The sequence below is a fragment of the Durio zibethinus genome, chromosome 8 (assembly GCF_047325235.1).
Source record: "Durio zibethinus cultivar Kanyao isolate XHJ-2024 chromosome 8, ASM4732523v1, whole genome shotgun sequence".
NCBI lineage: Eukaryota > Viridiplantae > Streptophyta > Magnoliopsida > Malvales > Malvaceae > Durio > Durio zibethinus.
In genome coordinates this window covers 28,601,040-28,612,036 of record NC_143169.1, presented here as the reverse complement: position 1 = coordinate 28,612,036, position 10,997 = coordinate 28,601,040, and the positions used below count along the sequence as shown (strand labels likewise).

The 10,997-nt window shown below is 41.5% G+C and overlaps 3 pseudogenes; 1 reads left to right on the top strand and 2 right to left on the bottom strand.

Moving 5' to 3' along the window:
- The first annotated feature begins 5,126 nt into the window (after positions 1-5,126).
- Positions 5,127-6,621, top strand: LOC149517845 (25S ribosomal RNA; annotated as a pseudogene).
- A 3,857-nt stretch (positions 6,622-10,478) lies between these two features.
- On the bottom strand, positions 10,479-10,609 carry LOC149517844 (5.8S ribosomal RNA; annotated as a pseudogene).
- A 288-nt stretch (positions 10,610-10,897) lies between these two features.
- The window catches only part of LOC149517843 (18S ribosomal RNA), a 1,804-nt pseudogene continuing 1,704 nt past the window's right edge, over positions 10,898-10,997 (bottom strand).

Genomic DNA, 10,997 nt, shown 5'->3' with positions numbered 1-10,997 from the left:
CTTAGCCATATTAGAGACTTAAGGTAGACATTAGAGTCATTGTATGGTCATTGAGCAATTGAACATAGCATCAAGTAAATAGAAAAACAATTGCTTTAACGCTCTTTTTTAGATTTCTACTAAGCTCCTTGGAAGCCAATGGAATGCATGGCACAAGTGTTCAGAAAAGAGTTAGAAAAGAGGTTGACTTATATCCATGGATGGTAGTTTCTAGCCTATGGCTGCATGGGTGCTAGGCTTAGGCCTCTAGCCCATGACAATTGGTATCAAAATAGGTTTTGACCAAGGGGGATTAGAACTTTTGTTATGACCAGTGTTGATGCGAGTTTGAGTTGTACAAGCAACATGTGTGCTAATGTGCTACTTATGATGATTGCTTGCATGTGAGGTTGCATAGTGTTGGCATTGTTGGTTGTTAGAGCCAAGAGTAGGGCATAAGGACACTTGAGGGCTCATAAGGATGTGTGGGAGATCCTTACTTCTAGCTTCACATTTATGGTTAAGTGAACAGGTTATGTGCATTAGGGCCACCCACTTATGTGTAAAGAGAGAAAGGCTAGTTCAAAGGAGAGACTGTCAACCATGAAAACCTATTTGAAGACACTAAGGATCATATGCAAGTGCTAGACTCAATATGGGAGGAGTCCAAAAAGGGGTAAAAACCATGGGTAATAATAGAGTAAAGTGGTAGGGTATGGAACTTAAAGTAAGAGTATTGCCATTGTTGAGTTGGTGGTCGAGGCTGAGTGCACTAAGTCTCCACAGCCCAACAGTAAAAGTTAAGCCCAAGGGCAAGGGCTTGAGTTGAAGAGATAAGAATAGTAGTTCTTCAAGGGAAAAAGAGGCCAATGAAGAACCACAGCATCGAAAGGCAAGGACCAACGGTTTGGTCCAGGATAAAGGTACAGTGACCATGTCTTTTAACTGCTTATTATGCTTAGGACCATATATGGCCAATAAACAGCCAAAGTGGAAGAAGCCTGGAGCCATTGTAAGGACTTAGAGAGAGTGCAATGGCAAAAGTTACAATGGCAATTAAGCCGAGAAGAAGGGATCTCTTAGGCTCCTGATGAAGGTAAGGTAAGTGTGGTCGAAGAAAGTGTAATGGCCTAGCTGTGAGCATTGCACACCCTGCATCAATGTGCCCTATACGTCTCGAAGGGCCCATTAAGTGTGAGAAGAGGGTAAAGACCCTATGGTGCAAAGGAAAGGGTAATGGCACATCGAACATAGAAGTGCTACACTTTTCAACATGCCAGGATTTGTGAAAGCCTACATGACATGAGTGCTACATGTCCCAAAAGGTCCATTGAGTGTGGGGAGAGGGTAATGGCATGTCACTAGCTAAGGCATTGCATGCTTTGACAAGCATGGTTTCATAAGAACCACATTGGGATCACAATCAGAGCAAAGGATAACTATGAAGGTTTATTGAGAACCATCATGTAACAATAACCAAAATATGCCAAAAACCATCAAAATAAGAATGGGACATCAATCCAGCATGCACATATAGTGAAAGAATAAGATCCCTTAGTAATGAGGGTGTTACTAGAATGAATAGGGGAGAATTTCATGGTCTGTATGCAAGTCCTAAGCTAAGAGGGTTAAGATATGTAGCTTGTTTGAGTTGGTATGGGTGAAGGACCAAGAAAGATCAAGACCAAGGTCCTTAAAGCACATATGAGGCTCAAATGTGTGGACCAGGGCCTAAGCTAAGGTACAAAAGCATGGCAAGGTGAGCAACCTAGTGTCGAGAATGGGGATTTCTCATTGGAAAGATCTAAAATGGCCTAAAAGAGTGGCACTGGCAAATAAGCACAACAGGTTCTAGATTAGCCTAGAGACAAGCCATGTTCATGGGCACAAAAGAGCCTGGAGAAGCATGGAGGCCAGTCAACTACATGGCACCAAAATAGCCTAGTATGGGAATAGTTACGTGTACTGTAGCCCAAACGAGGAAGGCTTTAGAAGGCTCTAGCTATGGGTAGAGCAGTGACCAAATGGGGAAGGTTTAGGAACCCACTAGGTAGGGCACTCAATAAGAGTGCTTGGACTCTTCCAAACCCAAGGCTTAACGAGGAGCTTGGAATAAGCTTGATTCTACAAGTGCCTTAGCTGACCTAAGAAGTGTCTAGAGGCCATGGAAGGCTCTAGAAAGCCTATAAAGGCAACACACTTGGATCAATAAGGGCCATATGTGCTGGGGAGGCCTAGGTATAAATAGAGGCTTCCCCCTTATTTGTAGTTAACAAGAGAACCAATAAGAGAAAAATAAGAGGAACCAAGGCATAGACTTAGCCATATTAAAGACTTGGGGATAGACATAAGAGTCATTATAAGGTCATTGAGCAATTGCACATAGCATCAAGTAAATAAAAATTACAATTGCTTTAACTCTTCTTCCTAGCTTTCTCCCAAGCACCTTGGGAGCCAGTGGAATGCACGACAAAAGTGTTTAGCACAGAGTTAGAAAAAAGGCTAACTTAGGCACATAGATGGCAGTTTCTAGCCTAAGGTCGTATGGGTGCCAGGCTTAAGCCCCTAGCCTATGATAGTTGGTATCAGACCAAGTTTCAATAGAGGGGGATTAGAACCTTCATTATGTGCAGTGTTGATGTTAGTTTAAGTTATGCGAGCAACTTGTATGCTAGTGTGCTGCTTGTGATGATAGCTTGCATGGTATGGGTATTGTTGGTTGCTGGTGCTGAGAATAGGGCACAAAGATGCTTGAGTGCTCATAAGGATGTATGCGAGATCCTTAGTTTGAGCTTCACATTTGTGGTTGGGTGCATAGGTGATGTGCATGATGGCTACCCACCCATGTGTAAGGGGAGGAAGGCTAGTCAAAAAAGTGGTTATCATCCATGAAATTTAGTTTGAGAACACCAAAGATCATATATGAGTGCTAGACTCTATGTCAGAAGAGTGCATAAAAGGGTAAAAGCCATGGGTAAGAGCCGAGTGAAGCGATAGTGTATGAGACTTGAAACAGGAGTATTACCATTGCTAAGTCAGTGGTTGAGGTTTAGTGCACTAAGTCTCCATAGTCCAAGGGTAACAACTGAGCCTAGGGGTAAGGGCTTGAGTGAGAAAGATAAGAGTAGCAATTCTTCAGAGGAAGAGGAGGCCAATAAAGAGATACAACAATGGAAGGCATGGAATAAGGGTTTGATCTAGGACAAGTATGATGACTATGCCCTTTAACTACTTCTTATGCTTAAGACTACAAGAGGCCAAGGAACACCCATAGTAGAAGAAGCTTAAAGCCATTGAGAGGATTTAGAGAGAGTTTAAGGTAATGGCACATTATGCACAAAGATAAGGTAATGGCACATCACCAACTAAGGCACTACATGCTTTGAAAAGCATGGTTTTGTGAGAACATCATTGGGATTGTGATCGAAGTAAAGGATGACTATGAAGGTGTACTGAGAACTATCATATACTAAAAACCATCATGTGCTAAAGACCATTGAGATAAGACGGGACATCAATCTAGTGTGCACATGTAGTGAAGGAATTACATTTCCTAACAATAGGGGTGTTGCTAGAACAAGTGAAGGACAATGTCATGATCCATGCGTAAGTTCTAAGTTTAAAGGATTATGAGACATAGCTTGTTTAAGTTGGTGCAGCCGAAGGACCAATAAGGATCGAGACCAAGGTCCTAAAGGCACATATGAGGCATGAGTGTGCAGACTAGGGCCTAGGCTAAAGTTCGAGAGCATGGCAAGGTGAGCAACCTAATGTCAAGAATAGGGAGGGCTCGTTAGAAAGATGGCTCTAGATTAGCCAGGAGATAGGCTAGGTGCATTGGCATAAAAGAGTTTGGAGAAGCTTGGAGGCTAGCCTAGTGTGAAAGTACTAAAGGTTCTAGAATGGCCTAGAGCAAGAACAGTAGTAGGTATTGTAATGCCCAGATGAGGAAGGCTCAAGAACGCCCTAGTTATGGGTAGAGTAATAACTAGACAAGGAAGGTTCTGGAACTCATTAGGCATGAGCACTTAGCAGGAGTGCCCAGACTCTTCTGACCTAAGGTTCAACAGGGAGCCTAGAACAAGCTAGATTCTATAAAGGCCTTAGCCAAACTAGGATGCGTTTAGGGGCCATGGAAAGGTCTAAAAGGCTTACAAAAGCCACACACTTAGATCAATAAAGGCCATATATGTTGAGAGCCTCAGGTATAAATAGAGGCCTTCCCTCTCATTCGTAATTCATAGGAGAAGCAACAAGAGAAAAGTAAGAGGAACCAAGGCATAGACTTTGTCAGATTAGAGACTTGGGGATAGACATAAGAGTCAATGTAAAAGCAATTGTGCATACCATCAAGTAAATAGAAATAGAATTGCTTTAACTCTCTTTCCTAGCTTTCTTCCAAGCTCTTAAGGAGCCAATGGAGTCCATAACACAAGCATTTAGCATAGAGTTAGAAAAGAGGCTATCTTAGGCACATACATAGTAGTTTTTAGCCTAAGGCCACATGGGTGCTTGGCTTAAACCCCCAGCCTATGACACCTACTACTGATGCTACCCTAAACCCTTGACCTTTTACCAAGTCCTTGAATCAAGTAATGGCTCCCTAAGGTGGTGCAACCAGAAGCTACGATCATAGGCTTGGTCTAGCCAAGTTTTTTAGGTATTTGGTAGTCTTATGGCCTTTTCTCATTGACCATAAAAATGCCTTTGTCTAGCCAAGCTCGTGCATGTGTCATGGGTCGGGGTTTAAGCCTAAGAGTGGAAAGGTCCCATGTGAATAGCACTTACACATGGGTTGGTCAATCCTAAGAGATAAGGGAAGCCTATCCGATAGTGCATCCAGCATAAGCTACAAAAGGGAATCAGGTTAAAATTCCTAAACTAGGACATGATGATTGATGGCGACATTAGGTAGTTTAAAGACATCAGTAGGAGCCTTGGGAAAAGTTTTCTTTTTTGTTTAACAACCTGCCCACCTAAAAAATGGCTCAATCAGAAGTAGGGTTTAATGGCTAAAAAAAGCACGGCATGTTGCATGGTGTTCAGTGCGCCCCCAATAGGCTTTGAAAATCTAGAGGACTGAGTGCTATCTGCACTCGATGGTACTTATAATCCATCAGGTCTCTAAAGTGAATAGCTTCTTGTCAATGGAATAGTGTTGGCAAAAGAAGTAAGTAAAATGGATCTGTAACCTCGACAAAAGGATTAGCTCTGAGGGCTAGGTATGGAGGTCCCAATCCTGAACCCATTTGGTGTTGGTGCACTGCTTGAACTGCTCCCATGGTGAGAGTAGGTCACTACATGCCAATCAGGGGATGGTTGGGAATGGCACCCTCAGGGGCATTTTTTAAGTGATAAATAGTTGACTTAAAACTAGTACAGACAAGAGGAATTTGACTGTTTAATTAAAACAAAGCATTGCGAAGGTCTCTACGGATGCTCACGCAATGTGATTTCTACCCAGTGCTCTGAATGTCAAAGTGAAGAAATTTAACCATGCACAGGTAAATGGTAGGAGTAACTATAACTCTTTGAAGGTAGCCAAATGCCTCATCAACTAATTAGTGATGCACATGAATGAATTAATGAGATTCCCACTATCCCTGTCTGCCATCTAGGGAAACCATAGCCAATGGAATGGGCTTGGTAGAATCAATAGGGAAAGAAGACCTTGTTAAGCTTGACTCTAGTCCAACTTTGTGAAATGACTTGATAGGTGTAGGACAAGTGGGAGCCCTCGAGCAAAATTGAAATACCACTACTTTTAACATTATTTTACCTATTCGATGAATCAGAGGCAAGGCATGACCCCTTATTTTAGACCCAAGGCTGGCCTTGCTCGATTGATCATGGTAGAAGACAATGTCAAGTGGGTAGATTGGCTGGGGTAGCACATCTATTAAAAGATAATGCAAGTGTCCGAAAATGAACTTAATGAGAATAAAAATCTCATGTGGAACAAAAGGGTAAAAGCTTGTTTGATTCTAATTTCCAATATAAATATGAACTATGAAAACACGGCCTATCAATCATTTGAAATTTAAAGCTAGAGGTGTTAGAAAAGTTAACACAAGGATAACTAGCTTGTGGTAGCCAAGTGTTCATAGTGACATTGCTTTTTGATCCTTCGATGTCTGCTTTTCTTACATTGTGAAGCATAATTCACCAAATGTTGGATTGTTAACACAGTAATAGGGAATGTAAGTTAGGTTTAGATTGTCATGAGATAGGTTAGTTTTACCTTACTGATGGCAGTGTCACAATAGTAATTCAACCTAGTATGTGAGGAACCATTGATTCATTCAATTGGTCATCATACTCAATTAAAAAGTTAGTGCCATGAAGCTACCAAGCTTTGGATTATGACTAAATGCCTCTAAGTAAGAATCTAGGCTAGAAGCAATGCACATGCCGATCATTCAATTGCCAACCTATAGTCGGGGCCCATGGACCAAAAGAACAAATGTCGTAGGTGCAGCCCTCATGGCAGACAGGCCATCTAGGACTCTTGGAGCTCAATTATCATTGACCAATGGGTAGAATCCTTTACAAATGACTAAAATACGTAATGGGGTATTGTAAGGGGTAGAGTGGCCTTACTACCACAATCCACTAAGATTCAGCCCTTTGTCACTTCAATTCATTCCTCCCCCTACCGCACCCATCAAAGTCTTCTCACTTGATTTTTTTACACCACACCCTTTTGGGGTTGGGAAAAAATGGTGTTCTCCATTACAACCGATTTAGCCAAGTGATGAAATCCCTAGTAGACCCAACAAAGCACAGGCCTAAACAAACATAACAGATAGAGCATTCTAGAAGGATTTGGAGACTACTAAGGATAGTATATTTCCCTGTACAATTTAAAATCTTGATATATATCTCATGTAATCTCTTTGTAATCTTAGACTTTATAATAGCCATTGGATTGAGTCAATCCTAGCCTTGATTCATAGGGGCTTCAACTATAAATAGAGGGCTTTCATTCCCTCATTTGATGTACACATCATAACTTGAATAATACAAGTTTTCTCTTTCCTATCTCTATTGTTCTCTTTAGCTTTCCATTAAACATCTTATGTGTAGCCTTGTCTAGCAGTAACTTGGGTGATTGGCCCTAGAGTACTGCGTGCCTATGCATTAGTTCAATTAAAGGCTGATCTAAGACACCGAATGAGTCCATTCTCAAGTCTTGGAGTTGCACGAGTCGAAGCTAAGTCTTAACCCATGATAATTGGTATTAGAGCAGGATTTACTTCAAGGTTGTGTTTAGTTCACACTCAAAGTGTTCAAGGAAATGGCAACTCTAAGATATGTTGGTATCTAACAACTAGAGGTCTAGGAGCCAACCTATGGAAAGGGGAAAAAGGCTACCTTGAAAGACATGATGTCAATCATGACTGGCCATTTAGCTAAGTTGAAGGTGATAGTGTTAAAACTTAGGGAAAAGTTTGAGGAAACTAAAAAGGAGATGAAGGAAGGATTTCATGGTGTGCTCAACAAAACCATCCATATGTTCACCCAAAAGAATGAATCCTTAGAGTACATGGTTAAGGTGATGTGCAAAGAGATGAATGAGCTCAAAGAGGAGCTAACAACATGCAAGGCAACCATTGGAAATGGTGTGTTAGCTATAACAACTAAGGCTTAAGTGGCAGTTCCCAAGCCAAAGGAGTGTAAGGGAGCTAGGTCCATAAAAGATATGGAAAACATTCTATGGGAAATGGAGCAATACTTTCAAGCCATGGGCATTGATGAGGATGCCACTAAGGTAAGTATAGCCTCTATGTATTTGGTTGACATTGCATTGTTATGGTGGAGATGCAGGTGTAATGATGCAAGCTATAGAGATGCTATTGTCTAGACTTGGGAGGAGTTCATGGCAAAGTTTAAGTAGTAGTTCTACCCTAAGTATGCTAATGATGAGTTAAGGGTGAAAATTTAGAAGCTTAGTCAAAAAGGCAAGGTATGGGAGTATGTTTGAGAGTTTTTAGAACTAATGCTTCAAATTTCAAACCTTCGAGAAGAGAAAGGTCTCTTTTGTTTCATGGATGGACTCAAATCATGGGCCAAGAATGAGTTACAATGAAAGGGTGTCAAAGATCTGGCCAAAGCCATGATAGCTACTAAATCCTTGGTAGAGATTTGGCCATAAAAGAAGTTTGAGTCATTTAAGCCAAAATGTGATGGCAGAGACCGATAGTCCATGGAGGGAGACAAAGACCAATAGTCCAAGGATGGGGACAAAGGTCGATAGACCAAGAATGGTCAAGGCAAGCCACCAAATGGAAAGTAGAAGCCAAGGTAGTGGAACAATAAGGATCGTGAGCCACTGCTTGTTACATTTGTAAAGGTCCACACTTGTCGAGAGTTACCCTAAGAAAACCTAGCTATCTACCATCAACAAGGAGGATGGTGATGAGTTAGGGAAGGAAACCATGAAGCTTGGTCTGATAGTGATAAATTCAATCTAGGCCAAAGGGTGCCGCAAGTAGAAAGGATTGATGTTTGTAGACATGATAATTGAGGGTAAGAAACTGAATGCACTTATAGACACAAGAGTATCTTATTTATTCGTATCTGGAGATACAACCCAAAAGTTAAACCTAAAGGTATAAAAATGGGCTATTATGACAAAACAGTTAACCCTAAAGAGATCCAACAATTGACATATCACATGGAGTGGAGCTATAACTTGGGGAGTGGAAAGGCAAGGAATCAATCGAGGTAATTCTTTTAGATGATTATGATCTTGTTGTTGGTTTAGAATTCCTTGACCATATTAGTGCACTTGTGGTGTCTTTCCCCTTTTGTATTTGCATATTGGATAGTCGATACCGATGCATCACGTCGATGAGATAAGAATCAAGGTCAAGGACCAAGATGCTGTTTGCCATAAAATTGCCTAGGAGAGTGAGTAGAAAAAAAAAAGACACTTTCCTTATAGCCTTAAAGATGGAAAAGTCCAAGCAAAACAGTGTTGACTACCCCTTGGAAGTACTAGAGGTGCTAGAGTCATTTAGAAACATGATGCCAATTAAATTGCCCAAGAGGTTATAACTAAAGAGAAAGGTGGATCACGAAATTGAGCCAATGGAATGCACGGCACAAGCATTCAGCATAGAGTTGGAAAAGAGGCTAACTTAGGCACATGGATGGTTGTTTCTACCCTAAGGCCATATGTGTGCTAGGCTTAAGCCCCTATAAAATGACACCTACTGCTAATGCTACCCCATACCTTAAACCAAGTCCCTAAATCAAGAAATAGCTCCCTAGGTTGGTGCAAGTAGAAGCTATGGTCATAGGCTTGGTCTGGCCAAGTCCCTCAAGTATTTGGTAGTCTTGTGGTCCCTTATCGTTAATTAGAAAAATGCCTTGGCTTGGCCAAGCTCGTGCATATAGATGATGCTACCTAAGATCCCAAGAACAAGTCTTGAATCGAGCAGTGTCACCCTGGGGTGGTGATAGTGGAGTTTTTGTGTGCAGCCCCAAGTAGATCAAGCATTGGTGTTGTCATGCTGTTGTTGCCTGTTGGATGGTAACAGCAGTCTCATGGCCCTGGCTTGTGTTTTTCCTATGCCAAGCGATTGTGGTAAGGCCTCATACTTCATTTCTTATACTCATTCATTAAGTAATTGAATGGGTGGGTTATGCATCAATGTGCATAGATGCTACTACTTGTACGCAATGGACATATGAGTGGTGTTATGGTTGTGCATGTTGGCAGGCTCCATGCTTGATGCATCAAACTATTGACCTATCATCCTCTTCAATCTGCCCATCCATGTGGTCATCATGCTATGAGGGCACAATCAGAATCTTATGTTTCATGCCTAAACTGATGAAAACTAGATGTCTTGCCATCCCTCATCCATCTTGTGTCCTTAAAGGCTATGGGTTGAACCTTAATTGTGCCTCGTGTCCCAAGCATGACACCTAAACCTCCATGGCTGCATTGCTGCACTAGTGTTCGATCATGTTCTTGAATGCAAAATGTTTTGTAAGCACTAGCTTTTGACCCTTATTTGTTCGATGCTACGTATTTTATGTGCTCGGCATGCATGACACTTGTGCTCTATGTTGGCCCTATCTACCACTCAATTAATGCATTGAGGTCCATGTTGTGCCAACATCCTAAAAGAAAGTTACTTGGTTGATCCTACCAGTAGTCATATGCTTGTCTTAAAGATTAAGCCATGCATGTGTAAGAATGAAGTAATTCATACTATGAAATTGTGAGTGGCTTATTAAATTAGTTATAGTTTGTTTGATGGTATCTACTACTCGGATAACCATAGTAATTATAGTGTTAATACTTACAACAAACCCCACATTCTGGAAATGATACATTTAATAGATAAAAGTTTGACATAGGCTTGGTTCATTTCTCTTATGATTCATGATAATTGATGGATTGCACGACCTTTGTGCTAGTGATGCATCATTCAAATTTCTATCTTATTAACTTGCAATGATAGGATAGTGGCCTACTATGGTGGTGACAAGTGACAGAGGTGCAACTTGCATTCAAAGACTCGATGGTTCACGAGATTCCGCAATTCACACCAAGTATCACATTTCGCTATGTTTTTCATTGATGTGAGAGCTGAGATATTTGTTGTCGAGAGTCCTTTCATTTTTTCACAACAAAAGGAGTCGCGACACTACCCACGCACGCACCGTGAAAGGAATGGTGATGGTGCACGTGCTCTATTTTTGTTTTGGTTCCTTGGCGCAATTTACATCAAAGGTTCGTTGTTCGACAGCGAGTGACACGACATCAATCATTTCACCCACCCGGTAGGGGGCATGAAGTGACCGTCTCGTCTGCCCGAGGTCAGAAGGGGCACGAGGGCACCTTCGCCCCCTCGATGTTTTGTTAACGCATCCGTGGGTCGTTCATCGAGTGGGGTTTCAACATTGATCCTTCTACAAATTCATCTACAAAAACCTTGTTATGACTTCTCTTTCCTCTAAATGATAAGGTTTAGTGGACTTCTCACGATGTCATGGGTGGT